The following is a 19,229-nucleotide window of genomic DNA, read 5'->3' as shown; positions in this document are numbered from 1 at the left end:
GACAAACCAAATCTTCTTAAATATCAAGAAGAAATTGCCAATGAACTCAGCCATATCATATGCTTTAGACATATCCCGTTTTATGAACACATTGCCTATTTCATTCTTCTTTAAATACGATGAATAATTTTTTCGCCAAAAGAATATTTTCAGTAATCAATGTACCATGTACAAAAACCAGATTGGTATTTCAAAAATAATCATAAGAAGAATATGGTCCAATGCATAATTTAAGATCTTGGAAATAATCTTATTAGTAAAGTTACTAAGGCCAATAGGCCTTAGATCAGAAAATGAATAAGGATTATTAAAAATAGGAATAAGTAATAGACATGAAAAAAATACAACTTAGTCAACTTAGCCCCATTGAAATAACTTCGAACAAAATCAACCACTTCCTTTAAATAATGATCCAATCGGTGATAACACTCAAATTACCCTCAAAATAAGTTAAAAGAGTAAGAAGTTGTTAGCAATAAAGATACCCAAGAAGCGTCGGGGTCGAATCCCACAAGAAACAATTTGTCGGCAATTGAAAAGACGTTATTTTGGTAATAAAATGATGGATTTGGGCAATGATATTATTAAACAAAGTATACATGGAATTCAAAATTGTGGAATTCAATCCAATCTCAAACGATCCATTGCAATTCAACACCTAAACTAATCATAGATAGTTTTGATCATTATCAATCAACACTAATCTCGTTTCGGTCTCGAAGTATTACATCACAAAATCTTGTTTCTGTCACAACCATAGGTCAATGACAAAACAATATAATACATTAGTCAGGACCCCAAATTCTAGGAAGTTTAGCATTTAATAAAGTAGACCCAAATCTTCTCCTTTCGGTCTCAAACATAGGACTCATAGCTGAAATGTGTTTGTTAATCTAACCACCGACTTCACAAATTCTCTTCCAAGCAATCCACAAAGTCCTAAAGAAGATTCATGTGTGCAATCTCAAATCATATATTAGAACATGGTAAATAGATTAAACCTATGTCATGAATTTAAGCATGGAGTCAAGGAACCACAAAAGCAATATAATGAAAATCAAATACCCAAATAGTTTTGTCTGTTTCTAGAACAGAACCTAATTTCATATACACAATTATACCTATAATTCTAACTATATATAACAAGGAATGGAGAAGAGAACAAGAGATTTTACCATTCAGTACTCAATCTTCAAGCCCAAATATGTATTGTGAGGCAACTTACCTTCAAAATCTTTACCCAAAAATATAAACCACAATATTCTCTCTACTCGAAGCTAATGTTTTTCAAAGCTGAAAATGGTATGAAAGAAGACCCTCCTTAAAAATGGTTGTGAGGCACTGCTAATATTCTCTCTAGTCTAAATTTCTGTCAGTTCCACTTTCTTCCAATTGGCCTTTTTGCGTCGTTTTCTCTTGTTTTCTTCAAATGTCTTCTAAATCTACTCTCCTTTTATTTTCCTCCATATGTAACGAAAACCACATTAAAATAACCAATTTTAAAATAAAGAAAGCAAATATAACTAAGAAAAGAGCCTTAAATGAGTCAAAATCATCATTAACACGATCAAAAGAAAATTCCCCCATATCCATCCAGACAAGGAGAACTATTAGGATCCATCCCAAGAACTATATTATGAATTTCCTCTACATCAGGAGTTTTTGTGAGATCATCATTTTCATTATGGTAATAAGTTGCTGAATGATTTCATCCCTAGGGGGTTCGTTTGTTCATATTATTTAGTAAGATTATGCTCAAACTGATGTATAGCCTCATTAGATATTTTTTGGTCACTCTGTTCCAAATTACCTAGCTGTGAAGCAGTTCTTGTCTAACAAAAAGTGCAGAAGTGCAATATGTCATTTGAGGTTCATGTGGTGATACTAAAAGCATGGAAGCCATGTCAAAGAATAGATAAAACATCTATACTTGCTTCAAATAGTCAAAATTCTTCTTGGGCAACCCTGAATTTGTTATTGAGAACTAGATGAGAAGACGTAGAACATTAAGAAGTGGTTCCTGCTTATGTACACAAAGAATCTGCGTTTACTCCGTGAGGAAAGAATAAGCCAATAGACCACGAAAAGATTCACCTCAGAAGAAAAGGAAAAGGGTGAATCCAAACCACTTCCCCTCTTGTGCACTTCCAACTCATGATATATATCACTTTTTCCTGATCATCCTTTCCTGCAATGGACAATCATTACTTGAAAAGCAAGGAGACGATAAAATCAAATTTTCAAGGAATTCAACAGTAATAATATATTTCTCATTAATTCTGCAGACGGCAAGACAACTATAGATTATAGTTTAAGACATGAGTTAATAATAATGCATACATTTTTCTCTACATTGTTATTTTATGCACTGAGAGTAGCATTTGTTTAGAAAAATTCATCATTTTCTCTCTATGTTGGTTTGATGTGGACTGGCCAATAGTGATCTGAAGTTGTGTATGCTTGTTTACCTACTGGTTGAATAATAATCATGCTTCTTTACCACATAATGAAAAGAAAAAAATGGAGAAAGGAGTAATGGAGCTGTCACGCCCAAAGCTACCTCCGAGACGTGGACACAGAACCTAGGACCACAAGTGATCCCAAGCTAACCCTTGTAGCATGATCATGAGCATACTAAAGAATATAAACTGTTGCGGAAACTAAATCATAATTTTAAACTGAAAAGATGGGGAAATACCCATATTCTATAACTGAAATATCAGAAACAATGAGTTTAATACAAAGAAGTTATTAACTAAACACTAAGCTTAAACTAACTATGTTTAAAATAGCCTCTAAACTACACTTGAAATACTGAGACAAGCCCCAGCTAAGTCTAGCAAAAATTGAAACTAAAAGACTAAATACTGAAAAGAAACTCATGACTATTGTCCTCGGAGAATGAGGACTCACAACTAAATTTGCTGAACTGAAGATCGAAAATCGATCTATGCTTGATCTGGATGCTGAGAACCTGAACCTACATCACGAGAAGATATAGCGCACGTATGCATGAGAACTTGAAAGGTACTGACCATATAGGATACAATAAAGTTGAAATAAAACATAACTGAACAAGCACAGAAGCAAGTATAATAATCTGAACATGATATAGAGAATTCTAAGCTAACTGAATGCAATGACCAATTTATAACATGCTGAAACTGGATATTGAGTATATGGATAAATGTTCAATGCAAAAGAGTTTGACTGAACTGTGAGAGCTACTAATTACCGATAATAAAACCACATGAGCTAAATGTGGAGTCCGATGAATACGCCCCATCGAAAGGACCCAATATACCCTGCCAAAGGTATAAAGGCATGCTGGCGTGATCACTAAACTGATTGCCCACAAAAGGGACTTACAACCTACTTGGCTAGTAGTTTTGGGACTTGTTGGTACGCTAAACCCTAGTCCAACTTTGTATTATGATACTCCTATGGATTTATATAGTTAACTGATAATGTCTAAATTTTCTGTAATTACTGGATAGCTCAAAACTGAACATGCAAACTGAGAATGCAACATTTAATCTGATAATTGTGCATTAAAATTAAGGCATGTATAACTGAATAACTGAAATATTTGACCTAGCATATATAATTCAAGAACTAAAGAAATACAAAGCTAGGGTTCTGAAATTAATGCAATAATCTAAGTAATAACATGATAATCTGATTTGGAACATATAGCTAATAAATTCATAAAGTTCTGTTGAAGGTCTAAATACCGTAGGTTTAATCATGATAAGAGAATCAAGAACTGACTGAAAACTAAGGACCCAATGAGTAAAAGCAACCCACTAGTGAAATTCCACATACTTGCTGATGAAATTCATGGAGAAACACTTAGATTTCGTGGCTCGAACTGCTGGAACCTGTTGCGTTCTTGAGCTAGAGTTCTTGACCTGTTTCTCCTTTCTTGCTTCTAATTTTCTAAGTTTTGATTTAATGATTTGACTTATGGTAAGTTCTAGTTATGTTTCTAGGCTTAAATTGACTGAAATCTGATGATTTAGGGTCAAAACGACGTAGCTTAGGATTTAAAAGAATTGGGAAAAGACCAAAAGAACCCTAGGTAAAGTGCTGTCGGACCAAACGATGACCTGGACTGACGGTCCGTCGCTCAATCGATGGTCCGTCATTTGGATCCGTAGGTTGGGCCTATTCGACAGACCTTTACTAAAATGGGCATATTTTACTCAAAGGTTGGATTTTAGGAAGGTTAGTGGGTAGGGAAAGCTAATTGAATTATCTATCTTTTGGTAGGTCATGGGATACCTAATTCATTTTGTATTGAGAGTTATGATCATTTGAAGTTTACTCAACTGCATTTTCCCCCTAACTCTCTACTATTTCTAACCTACGGTCAGACCTACGACCGTAGGTCCATCTACGGACCGTGCTGGTCATCCGTAGCTCTTGTCAGAGAGTGGGTGAATGGGGTGTCAATCGACGGTCACGAACAACATACCGTAGTCTAACCTACGAACCGTAGGTCCGTCCATCGATCATGACTTAACCAAATTTTCCTGGACTGAGATTTTGGGGGTTTCTGACCCAATCGATGGATGTGCAGGACGGACCGTGGGTCAGGCTACGGTCCGTCGATGGCCACGGTCTGTTGCACCTTTAGATTTTCTGAAAAAGCTGGTTTTTGATCTGTTTTGGATACGGGGTGTTACAAAAGCACACCCTTGCTCACAAACACACAGTAAACTAGTACATGACATCATATCATGCATGCAAAGGATTTTTCTTGCCAAAAAAAGTTGGACTTGCATTTACAATTCTCCAACATTTGAAGTCAAGCACTTGGTGCAACAGATTCTTCTGAGTACCGTTGAATATTTAAGAGAGAGTTGAAAGGTGGATATGGTCTAAAACTACCGAAGTCATCAATCATTATAATGAAAATTTTCATTTTACTCGCATATCATAGCTTTTAGCCTCGACAAAAGTTTGCTCCATATCGATTCAGACATGGAATGAAGGTTTGGATAAAAACGTAGTTAAATGCTGACCAAGATTAAAGTGTCTCTGGAACATAAAGACAATAATGTTATAAAATTGTTAAAATCATGATGATCGTTGTGGAATAAAACATTAGAAATAACTCTTACTGTCATTTCGGGCAATGAGTTTAGCTCTTTGACATAATCGTTCAATTCGGAGACTGTTTTGTTTTGGATATAAAATAAAATGTAACAAAGAAGTCAATTATTGAACTAGCAAAGATAAGACATGCACATCTACGATTATTGACTAACCGTGGTCTGCCATTCTGTGTATTTTTGTTTCATGAAAGTTGCTTTTTGACGTAGAACCTGCAATCACACTGCAAATGACAATTAAAGAAATAGAAGACTAAGGAAAGAACATAAGCAACTGAATCTTATGATAGGACATGAAAGATTGATATGTATGCTGAAGTCACCTAGACTGTTGTTAAAAAACTATGAGAGAAAATAAATCAACCTGGAACACAACTTGAATTAAGGGAACCTTTATTTTCTTGCCTTCTGTCTTGACACCCATAATAGACGAATCTAGCTGCACAACACCATTATTGATACCAAGAAACTGCAAGAAGCCTATTAGAGACAGCTTTTAAAATATTCACAGCATATATAGTTTGTGTATTGCTCTAGATGATGCACACACATTATACAACCATGAACAGCTGCGTAGACATTATTCTAACAACACAGAAACGTAGCAATTCTAAGATACCGGTTTTACCTCATCCAACAGCCCTTCATATGTTAACTGTGAACACATTGGAGTGATCATATCCACCTGCACAATACCAGGAAAGTCATTAAGCAATAGTGACAAATGCATATAAAGGAAGCACGAATATTGCTCACACAACTCAAGACACACTAACCAAAACAAGTAACGTAACTATAGTATTTCCACAACCATGAAGGTTGAAGAAGTACGAATAAAACCAAAGCAGTGGAGAAATTAATTGATCATATGGAAAAGATACATGGAATAAGACTATACCAAGTAGCAAGATTATACATGTGGAACTATTAACTCTTTGAATACGAGGCAATTAATTAAAGATCAAGTTGAAAGAGTATGATAAGATGAACTTCATCATTCCAGCATATTATCTCACCTTTGTTATTTAGTCAAAACATACATTCTCTCTCTCTCTCTCACACAGACACACATATCTTACACAATAGAATGACAACTACCTATTCTAGCATTTGTTCGAAACAAAATATGATAAACTAACATGAACCTTTAACATAATCCAAGAATTATGGCTCATCTTTACCAAATAATCCATGAGATCACACAACAATCTTATGTGTTTTATAACTACATTGCATGAAATACAATGAGAGAGGAGACAGGGAAGGGCTGAGTGGAAGAAAGAAGACATGCTCCCTCTCTGTCCAAAAGTAAGACAGTATTTATTTCAGGCACACCCTCTGCTGTAAAAGAGAAAATTGATATTAATTTGTGATAATTTTGTAAAGATAATGTCACGTAGGAGTTTGAGTGAAAGTGTATTTGTATTTATTTATTGATTGTTAGGATATGTGTTTAGAAGAAGTCGTGTAATTATATCAGATTAGGAGTCCTTAGCCGTTACAACTTTGAAGTCCTATTCCCCAAGAAACTCATGTATATATATTGATGTATTCACGTGATAAATTGAATACAATTGAGAATCATCTTAAACATGGTATCAAGAGCCATTAGAGGTTAAACCAACCCAATATTTTTTTATCTTTTTCTCATCGAGGAAACAGATTGGTGGGTAAAACCAGCGTCTCTTCCATGATGACCTCGTCTTCTCCAAACCTCGCAAATCGGTTGCCTGTGAAAATCACATCTTCGAACTATTTACTTTGGAAGAGACATTTTAAGCCTATGATATTCGCATGTGGTTTGACTCATCATATTGATGGTACTACTCAGATACCAACACAAATTTTGGATGATACCAACACCAAATCTAATCCAGTGTACACGATTTGGCTACGTGAAGACCAACTTTTTCTAAGTTGGATTGTTTCTTATCTTTCAGAAAGTATTTTACCTCAGTTGGTCGAAGCGACAACTGCTTGTGCAGCTTGGGACAAACTTGTTGTCACATATGCATCTGGATCAAGACCATACATTCATGAACTCAAATCACAGTTGCACACTCTGCGTCGTGACAATATCATTAGTGAGTCATATGTACAAAAGGCAAAGAAAATAGCAGATAAGTTGGTTGCGCTGCAGCATCCGGTTCCAAATAATGATCTGGTAGAATTCGTTCTTGCTGGACTTGGACCTTCCTATCGTTCTTTTACCAGGTCACTTGAATCACGTCACGAAGAAATTACTTTTGATGCATTGTATGGATTGTTGTTGAATGAAGAACGACAATTTAAAAGTGATGAAGCACTTGAAGTCATTGCGCCTACGGCAAAATATACTCAGAGTTCCTTTTCTACCACTCGTGGACGTGGTAGAGGACGAGGAGGCCGAGGTCGTGGGCGTTCCTCCAATCACATCTCCCATTCATTTCGAAATAGTGGGTCTCATAACTATGCACATACCAATTCTACAACATCCCAAGTTTCATATATGTCTGCAATTATTTGTCATAACTGTGAAGGTAAAGGTCATATTGCACGTGTGTGTCCATCTCCTAGGAGTAACACTAGAAATAATTTCTCTGGACAACAAATTTCCAATTTAGCATGAACTCCTTCTCCTCAAAATTTGTTAATGGATAGCGGCACTACACATCATTTTACAGCTGATCTTGAAAACTTGGGTAGTCATTTTGAATACCAAGGTCCTGAGGAAGTTACAATAGGTAATGGTTCTAAAATTCCTATTTCTCACATTGGTAAGAATTTAGTTGTTATAACTGGAAAAAATTCGATCTTGATGACATCTTACATGTTCCAACTGCTGCTCAAAATTTATTGTCTATTAGTTCTTTTGCAAAGTCTAACCAAGTTTCAGATGAATTTTTCCTTACCATTTTTTGATTAAGGACTTGGCGACGAGGGACATACTGCACACAGGCCCGAGTGAAGATGGATTGTATTCTCTTCCTGTGTTGAAGTCATCTGCACCTGCATTTTATGTTGCATCTCTTGGGATTTGGCATGCTCGTTTGGCTCATACATCACTTCCTACTATTCATCAAGCATTGTCATATAGTGTCATTGTCCCATCGTCTAAATCTTGTAGCTTATGTTCTACATGAGCTGTCAGTAAAAGTAATAAAGTTCCTTTTCGTGATTCTAGTTTTCAAGCCTATAGGCCTTTAGACCTAGTTTGTTCAGATGTTTGGGGGCCCGCTCAAGTTGTTTCAAACGAAGGATATCGATATTATGTGATTTTCTTTGATCACTTTAGCACATATGCATGGATATTTTCTTCGTCATAAATTTGATGTACTTTCAATATTTATGCAATTTCGTACAATTGTTGAAAAATATTTTCGTCATCCCACTAAAAATTTTCAAGCTGATTGAGGGGGGGGGGAGAATATCAAGCATTCACGAATTTCTTGAGAGATAATGGAATTGTGCAACGTTCTTCTTGTCCATACACCCCTGAACAAAATGGTTGTGCCGAAATAAAATATAGGCATATTGTTGAACTGGCCGAGCATTATTACATCATGCCAATGTCCCACATATATTCTGGAAAAATGCATTTGATACCGCTGTGTATACTATAAATCGTTTACAAACCCCATGCTTAAACAATAAAACTACATTTCATGTGTTATTTAACATTGATCCAGATTACTCTTTGTTGCGTGTTTTTGGTTGCCTTTGCTTTCCGTGGTTGCGTCCTTATACAAAGGATAAATTGTCTCCTCGATCTGAATCATTTGTGTTTTTGGGATATAGTAAGCTACACAAAGGATACAAATGTTTTGACCCTGTTTCCTCAAAATTTTATGTTTCTCGTCATGTCATCTTTGATGCAAATATTTTTCCTTTTGTTTCACAGGATGTTGTGGTGCCTCTATCTATAACCAATGCTAAATCAGATCCTTTCAATGTTACTTTTCCATTTCAGAACTTTATTTCTCCTTCCAATGTTCCACCAATGATGCCACAATCTACAGTACCGACGCCCACATCAAATCAGCCTTCTCCCTCTCCATCTATCGAGTCCTTGACAAAAACCAAACCTTTATCATATGTTTATCCTATTCCTGGAAATACACATGCTACTGACCCTCCTTCACTAGATGACATTTCTCATGGTGTAGCCTTTATTTCACCATGTATAGTTGCAGAAAATCCTCATTTTTCTAATACGAGTCATTCTGCTGATTTTGGGAACACCTCTGCTGTCGGTATGGTCTGTCCAGTAGCTCCTTCTTTGCAAAAAATGGTCACACGAACAAAAACAGGCTCCTTAAAGACAAAGAAACCATTCTCCATGTCCACTACGACACCAACATCGGCAACAGTGGAACCTTCTTGCAATTCACAGGCTATTAAGGATGTTCATTGGCATCACGCCATGTCGGAGGAGTATAATGCACTTATTCAAAATGGTACTTGGGAACTAGTTCCACCATCCCCGTCTCAAAATATAATTGGTTGTAAATGGGTGTTTAAGAGGAAGTTAGAGTCAGATGGTTCACTGGATCACTATAAAATAAGACTTGTGGCTAAAGAATATCATCAACGACCGGGTCTCGACTTTGCTGATATGTTTAGTTCAGTGGTTGAGCCGGCAACATACGACTGTTGTTGTCCTTGGCAATGTCTCATCAATGGTATGTTACTAAACTAGATGTATCCATTGCATTTCTTCATGGAAAGTTAGATGAGATTTTCTACATGTCTCAACCTCCCGGTTTGTTGATCCCACTCGTTCACATCATGGTTGTTTACTTAAATGATCTCTCTATGGTCTCAAACAAGCTCCGCGCATGTGGAACAAATGTTTAGCTGATGTGCTTCTTTCTCTAGGTTTTGCGGGATCAAAAACTGATTGCTCTTTGTTCTATTTGTCGAATGCCGATGTAAAGTTGTTCTGTTTAGTCTATGTTGATGATACTCTAGTTGTTTGATCTAATTCTGATCGTATTGCATCTCTAATTGCCAATTTGAAAACTCACTTTGCTGTTAGAGACTTGGGAAATTGTCTTATTTCTTGGGAATTCAAGCAAACTGGAAACCTGAAGGATTGCATTTATCACAAGGTAAGTATGTCACAAGCCTCCTTAATCGTGTGCAAATGGGGTCGTGTGTTCCTGAATCCACACCATCTTCATCTTCATCTAAGCTCTCCAATATTGTTGGATGTCCATTCCATGATCAAACTCTATATAGAAGTACCGTTGGATCTCTACAATACCTAACGTTTACTAGACCCGATATAGCATATGCAGTAAATAAAGTATCACAATATATGCTTCTATGGATTCTCATTGGGTTGTGGTCAAGCGTATTCTTTGTTATGTCAAGGCTACAAAATCTCTTGGTTTATTTTATTCTCATGGGTCATCCACCTTACTTCATGGTTACAGTGATTCGTATTGGGGATGTGATGTTTATGATCGCAAGTCTACAACTAGATTCACTATTTTTATTGGTTCTCATTTGATTTCATGGGCTTCTCGCAAGCAAAGATTTGTATCACGGTGAAGGACAGAGGCAGCATATCGTGCATTAGCTGTCGCTACCTCTGAAATGATATGGATCGAACATCTCCTTCGAGAGATTGGTTGCTACACCACCTCTCTTCCCATTCTATGGTGTGATAATATCAGTGCTACTTACCTAACGTCTAATCCCATTTTTCATTCGCGAACTAAACTAATGGAAATAGAATTTCATAGTGTCTGTGACAAGGTTCGTGCGAAGACCATGATCAAGTGGCCGATGCTCTTACCAATCCTCCGTCCAAGGTCTGATTTCTGGATTTGAAGAGCAAGTTGACAGTAGTTCCACTCTCTGCTCAACTTGAGGGGAAGGGTAAAGATAATGTCACATAGGAGTTTGAGTGGAAGTCTATCTTTAATTATTTACTGATTGTTAGGAATCTGTTTAGAAGAAATCGTGTATTTACATTCAGATTAGTAGTCCTTAACCGTTACAACTTTGAAGTCCTATTCTCCGAGAAACTCATGTATATATATTGATGTATTCATGTGATGAATTGAATACAATTGAGAATCATCTTTAACAAATGTATGGTACCCACTTTTTTAAAATAACGTATGATTTATTCTAGTGGATTTAAGATTTTGAGTTATCTCATATGTGTTCACTGGTTCTTCCCACTGCATCCGATTTTAAATGTCAGCCACACGAACTGATGCTTTCCCTTTGCCCTACTATATTTTGTAATAATCGTTAGAAAATATTTATACTAAACCTACCTTTCCAAAAAAAAAAAGAATGAAGCCTATTCAAATAGAAGTTAGTTCTATTGAGTAAAATTAAAAAGCACCTCAAGTTTGTGGATATCTTTTGCTATGAGCCACAGGGAGGTAGTGTCACCATCAACTATGTGCTGCTGTAATATAAATGAAATTAGGAAAATTGCCCGCGCTTCGCGCGACTCTGTCATTTTCAAATTTGGTTGAATTTTTTTGTTGTTTTAGTGTAGTTAAATAATTGTTAAAAATTGATATTTTCAGTTACACCTATATAATGTCGCGGTATAATAGGTTTGTTGTTCTAGAGTTTTAAAATGTCATTGCTTGAATGAGTTATTCAATCCTTGTGAGAGAAGGGGTAGGTAGCATATAACTTTAATAGCAAAAATGTGGATCGACATATATGGCACATAAACAACAGAACTTTTATAGACATGTACATTCATAGTAAGTGAAGTTTTTTTGGCAATAGATAAAACTGAATACCCTACAATAACAGACATCAACACCACATGATATACAAATTAGCCATTGTTGGACATGTAAAGTTTCGCAACTAACAAAATAGAAACTACTTGATCAAACTAATAATATTAAGGTCCCTAGCATAGAAAAAGCCTCTACCATGTCGTTTTTATGGTGTCTCCGTCACTCGTCTATGAATAAGTTTTTTGTCTTCTTAGACATTCTCGAATAAACGCTTCTGTTTGAAATGGAAGCCTCCCCTCCATTCGGAACTCCTTTTGAGTATTCAGTGTTTTATCCTCCCGCATTATAGTCTATAGGTTCAGGTAAATCTTTAAATTTTTCTTTTCCCTGTACGTAAAATGAAATAATTAATGATGATGTATGTTATAAACATTACCCAAAAGATGAATGATGTACCTATTAAGAGAATATGTATTAGAAGCTTAATAAATTTGTAGCATTTTACCTTTTTGTGTTTGTTTATGGGGTGCTGCATTCTAATTCTTCATCCGGCACATAAACTTTTGTGACTGTATAGTTTTCCGAACCCTCTTTCAAATTGAAATAGCTCAATTTTAGTTTGAGGAACAAGTCCATCCCACATAGACTGCAAATCTGGGACGGTACATCAGTCTCACTTTTGGACAATCGGTTAACCAGCTTGTTAGCAGAAGTGTCAAGAATAATTTCTCTGCAACCCCATAAAACAGGATCAAAGCTGTCTTGCCACCATTGTCCATGACCTTAATGTCTATTTTAAACTTTTGTATGCGTAAAACATCCCTAGTGTTCCTTTGAATGTAAGTTGTGGCTACAATGTTACTTGCTTGCTTACCTACCATATGTAAAAATGAAGGATTGTGTGTGTATATATATATATATACATACATATATATATATACATACATATATATATATACATACATATATATATATATATATATATATATATATATATCACAGTAGCATGCTAATTAAATGCCTTGTGCTTATGGTGTGAAGCGTTTATTATAGTACTTACCTCTATGTCGGTACTCCAGTCAGAATCTACTAACTCGAAAATAGTCATCCGATTTTCAAACATAGCTTCTGCAATGGAAACGTTACTTGCATTTTCACTCTCAATAGTTTGGACATCAACAGACTTCTTTCTGAACTTATGAAGCAATGAGGTGATGTTGTCCATTTTAAGATAACTCAAATTTTGCTTGCTACGATGGTGGCAAAAGTCAATTCACCTATATTTAAAAAAAACTAAACCTATATGTCAGAATGTCCTATGTACGTGACTATTAAATGTTTCAAGTATGTTGAGAAGAAGTAGTTACCTATGAATTCTTTAGAGTTGTTGCAGTGACGATCACAATAAATGGTCTGAAGTGGATGAGATATACGTCGGGTAAAAAATATTACCATGATACTCCCACAAAGTTATTCTTGATTTAATAGTCATATCCTCTCCAAAAGAGAATCATATGTTGCTTCTTTGGAATGAATGAATTTGAACGTAATTTAGATGAGATAAGAATATTACAAGTCATTAAGAATGTGTATGTCGCGTTTCTTCCACTTTGAACTGATATTATGTAGATTCACCGATTTCATAAAAGAATCCAACCACATCTACAAGTTAAGGAGGCAAATTATTTATTGTATACATTGGAGAACGTGTGTAACATAAATCGCAATAATTGATGTGCCTGATGACGTTGTTGTTGATCCCGGAGAGAATCATCACTGATTGGATACGATTTGCTGGGATTTGAACAATATCATCCTGTAGTTTTTGGATGGAAGTTATCCGCAAGAATGTAATTTTAATGTTCGAATTTACTAATCTGTGTTCAGCAGTTATTTCTGAAACTCCGAAGTTTATGATAATGATTGCACAACTTTGCTCAACTTATCTTGGAACTTGTTAATTTGATTCTTCCAGATTACCGTGTGCATCAAAGTACCCGGTTAGAAGTAAATGAGCAAGAAAGTTTGAAATAAGCAAATTCATAATGATGTATAAATCAAAGTTTAAAATGTGCAAATTTACAATTCTGTATAAATTAAATATGAAAGATTCAGTACCTTTTTGAAAGGGGAGTAAATATTGTTTGTTTCAAATTGTTAAAAGGTGTCGTTTCGCATATAAGTTGGATCGCAGTTGAGCGCGTGGGTGTGGGTGTGGGGTGGATATGCGCGCGTGGGTCTGTGTGAAAACAAATTTACCTTGTTTTCGGCTTGTCCTAGAATCTAAGTTCAATAAAAAACAATACATTACTGAAATAATTTGAAAATGAACAATATATTATATAATAATATTTTCATAGGATAAGGAAAATAAAAAAGTTTAACCTCCAGAGTTTGATGAAAGTTCATTCTTGTTTTTGACCTTTTAGCAAATTTTAAAATATATTTACCTATCAAAACAAAAATTAAGAAATTACAATCATATGAACCCAATTAAAAAGTGAGAAAAATAAATTAAAAATCGATGATATTTGATTGATAAAAATCTTGTCACTAAAAACATGGTAAGATGCATCCATTCCATTGTACCAAATAGTCAAAAGTGCAATTTTCATGTTATTTTCTGAGCCACCACAACCCTGGTTAATAAAATCAACATAAAGATGAATCGATGGATAGTGAAGTAATTGAGTAGTTAAGTAGGCGTTCGGACATAAAAAAAAAGTTATGTTGGGAAAAAAAATGTTACTAGGGATATTAGAAAACATAAAAATTTCGAAAGTTGAAAAGCATTCACTTCTCTTTTCCCTTCTCCGATGATCCAAGCATAGAGTTTCTCCAAGCCAAATGTTGAGCTATATGTAACAAAACGAACACATTGTACAAATAATTTCAAGATGAGCAAAATATGATTCAAATTTAATGTTTCAAATGAGAAGGAAAAGAAAATTGTTTAACCTTCGCTTAATGTTTCCACGCAGACCTTTTTTCCGGATAGACATGCATCACTAAATTTTGAACTTTCTATAAACGCTAGAATATTTACTCCCTACGCATATGATAAATAATTTGAAAATCACATTTCTGTTTAATTAATTTAAAAGTGAAACAAAAACCGATTAGAAATGAATAACTTTTGATTAATACAGACCTTATCAATAGAGTCATCGAGACTAGTAGTGTTTTCTTCATAGAAAAAGGTCATAGGCATAACGTTTATGCCATTTTCCGAGACACAATAAAGTCTCATTAACAAAATCATCACAAGATTAGTTGATGGATATTTTCATTGTCTACAAGTATTTACAAAGTCAATGTATTGCATTTGCTTAAAAATATTTATTTTAATTTTATATTCTTTTTATATAAAATTATATATATGTATGTATGTATATATAGCGCGTGTGTGCGTGTGCGTGCGCATCTTCCTGCATGCGTGTGTGTGCGCACGTGGGTGAGGGTGTGGGTGCGCGCGTGGATGTGTGTGAAAACAAATTTACAATGTTTTCGGCTTTTCCGAGAATCTGCGTGCAATAAAAAACAACGCATTACTGAAATAACTTGAAAACGAACAATATACTAATATAAATTTATTTTTCATAGGATAAGAAAAATAAAAATGTTTAACCTCCATAGTTTGATGAAAATTCATTCTTGATTTTTGACCTTTCAGCAAATTTTAGAATATCATTTGCTTACATTCACAACAAATATTTAGAAATTACAATTATATGAAATCAATCAAAAAGTGAGAAATAAATTAAAAATCGATGAAATTTTATTAACAAAAATCTTGTCACTGGAGACATGGAAAGATGCATCCATTCCATTGTATCAAATAGTCAAAAGTGCAGTTTTCATATTATTTTTGAGCCACCACAAACCCTGGTAAATAAAATCAACATAAAGATGAATCGATGGATAGTAAATGTCACACCCCTTTTTTGCGCGCAGAGCGGAAGAGTTTTTCCAATTTAAATGACGGTATTGATTTAGGGATTATTTTTAATTTTTCAGAGTCGCCACTTGGAATTGAGTTATGGTTTTCCAAGTCACCTTTGGTTTAATCCCTTACCAATAGGAAATGACTCTTAATTATGGCCTAGGAACCAGAAATTCCAATAAGGAATTCTATTGACCGAGGGGAAGGTGTTAGGCATCCCTCGAGTCCCATGGTTCTAGTACGGTCACTTTTATTGACTTATACTTTTTTGAACTATTTTTTTCTTGGATATATTTTATATGCTACAGTTTTGCTCATATTTATATTGATGAACTTTTTATTTTGGTCTCAATCGGATGCATAACTGCATTCTCGATCTTGATATTTATAGACATAACTGTCTTTTTTATACTATACCTAATGATTTATTTTTGTATAAGTCTCTACTTAAATTAATAAAATTTAATTATATTATTGGCCAAGGTGCGTAACCGCGTCCTTGAATTTGGCCAAGGTACATAACCGCATCCTTGAGTTTATTTTAGTCTTTTTAAAAAAGATGTGTAACCACATTCTTAATTAAAACTGACTTTTGAAACGGATCATATATTTTAATATTTTACCTATTACTAGAAAGTGTAAGTGTATTATTAGGGTTATAATCTACCTATACTATTTACATTTATAACCATATTTACATTATAAAAGTCTAAAAATCTTGAACAAATAGTTAATTATATCATATTCAAATTCGATATCGATGCATTTATATTTTTAGTATTCTAATAACTTATGATAAAAGACGTCAAAAAATGTAACCCTTCATCTCTTAATTTTCTAAAATAAATATTTTTTAGATTCTAGATAAATTTGACTAAACAAACTATTACAATAATTCATTAATTGTTTCAGGCATTTAGTTGAATATAAAAGACACATAATTGATAGTAGCATATTACACAAAATTGAAGAGCAATGTGATTAAACACACACAAAATTCGAACAACTTTATATCATTGAAATCAAGTATTATATAATCATAAAAATCAAATTTTATACAATAAGAATAAAATGATACCTCTTGCAAAATCAATTCACAAAAAGGAAATAATCCTAATAAGAAACCATGAACTCGAAACCCAAAGTGAACCTCAACTTCAATATTTTTTTTGGGTGGAAGAAAAAAATAGAAGGATGAATACGGATGTTATGTGGTGTGCAGACGGAAGTCTATTGCTGGAATTTTTCTTTTCTAATGGTATGCTGATTTTTTTTTGGACCTGTGTTGCTTTCCTTTTTTTTTAGGATCGTTCCTCTTTGATCTTTTTGATTGTTCTGCTCGTTTTTTTTTTGTTTTTCTGAATCTCTTTCTAGTCATATAGGTGTAGGTGTGTGTTATGTCTTGTGTGTGTCCTGTGTGTATGTTGTGCATGTACTGTGTGGAAGCGGGGGAAGTTAAGGACAATGGAGGTAGTAGGTGGGTAGGGGTAGAAAAAGGGAAAGGTTATTATTTTATTATAATTTGAGTTTTTGGTTGTTAATTAATAAAAAATAACACTAACTAATATTTAGGAATTAAATAAAATATAGAAAAGTTAAATAGATAAATCTAAAAATACAACTAAAAAATACTAGCTTATTTATGAAATTAAAATTAAACTAAAATATACATTTATTGTAGTTTACATATCTTTTAAAATAAAGTTACTAAAATATAATAAAAGTCAAATATATTTTGTTTAGATTTATAAAGAAAATATGTAAGCACTAAAAATGGTGTTAAACTTAAGTTCGATAAACAATTACGTGTCTACAGTAAATTAATTGAGTGGTTGAGTAGGCGTTCGGACATAAAGAAAAAGGTTATGTTTGACCAAAAAATGTTAGTACGGATATTAGAAAACATAGAAATTTCGAAAGTGGAAAAAAATTGACCTCTCTTTTCCCTTCTCCGAGAATCCAAGCATTGATTTTGTCCAAGGCAAATGTTGAGCTGTATGTAACAAAAACCAACACATTGTAAAAATAATTTCAAGATGAGCAAAATCTTAATCAAATTTAACTTTTCAAATGAGAAGGAAAAGAAAATTCTATAACATCCGCTTAATGTTTCCACGTACACTTTTTCCCCGATGGACATGCATCACTAAATTTTGAACTTTCTACAAACGCTAGAATATTTACAGACAACGCATATGATACATAATTTGAAAATCACAATTCTGTTTAAGTAATTTAACTGTTAAACAAAAATCGATTAGAAATGAATAACATTTGATTAATACAAACCTTATTAATAGAGTCATCGAGACTAATAGTGTTTCCTTCATAGAAATGTGTCATAGGCATAACAAAGTAAATATATTGCATTTGCTTAAACATATTCTTTTATTATGATATACTTTTTACGTAAAATCTCTCTGTGTGTGTGCGCACGTGTGCGTGTGTGTGTGTGTGCGCGCATGGGCGTGTGAAAAAATATTTAACTTGTTTTAGGCTTCTCCGAGAATCTAGGCAAGGAGATGCTACTTGACAATGGTAAATCTACGTGCAACAAAAACAACACATTACAGAAATAATTTAAAAACGAATAATATGTTATATAAATGTATTTTTCATGGGATAAGGAAAAAAAATGTTTAACCTCCATAGTTTGATGAAAAGTCATTCTTGGTTTTTGACCTTTCAGGAAATTTTAAAATATCATTCGCCGACATTCACAACAAATATTAAGAAAATACAATTATATGAACCCAATTAAAAAGTGAGATAAAATTAAAAATCGATGATATTTGATTGATAATAATCTTGTCACTAGAGACATGGAAAGATGCATCCACTCCTTTGTAGCAAGTAGTCAAAATTGCAATTTTCATGTTATTTTCTTAGCCACCGTAAACTCTGGTTAATAAAATCAACATAAAGATCAATTGATGAATTTTAAAGTAAATTGATGGTTAAGTAGGCGTTCGGACATAAAGGAAAAGGTTACGTAGGACAAAATATGTTAGTAGGGATATTAGAAAACATAGAAATTTCGAAAGTGTTAAAAAAATTCACCTCTCTTTTCCCTTCTCCGAGAATCCAAGCTTAGAGTTTCTCCAAGCAAATGTTGAGCTATATGTAACAAAAACCAAGACATTAAAAAAATAATTTCAAGATGAGCAAAGTATTAATCAAATTTAATTTTTCAAATGAGAAGGAAAAGAAAATTGTATAACCTCCGCTTAATGTTTTCACGCAGATTTTTTTTTTGGATGGACATGCATCACTAAATTTTGAACTTTCATGAAATTCTAGAATATTTACTGCCTACGCATATGATAAATAAGTTGAAAATCACAATTCTGTTTACTTAATTTAACAGTGAAACAAAAACCGATTAAAAATAAATAACATTTGATTAATACAAACCTTATCAATAGAGTCATCGAGACTAGTAGTGTTTCCTTCATAGAAAAAAGTCAT

At 33.9% G+C, this 19,229-nt stretch overlaps 1 pseudogene; it reads right to left on the bottom strand.

Annotated features, from left to right (window-relative positions):
• Positions 1-1,810: 1,810 nt before the first annotated feature.
• Positions 1,811-19,229, bottom strand: part of LOC107019404 — a 107,547-nt pseudogene continuing 90,128 nt past the window's right edge.

This window comes from Solanum pennellii, chromosome 1, assembly GCF_001406875.1.
Source record: "Solanum pennellii chromosome 1, SPENNV200".
NCBI lineage: Eukaryota > Viridiplantae > Streptophyta > Magnoliopsida > Solanales > Solanaceae > Solanum > Solanum pennellii.
The sequence above is the reverse complement of the archived record's forward strand: the minus strand, read 5'-3'. Positions and strand labels throughout refer to the sequence as shown.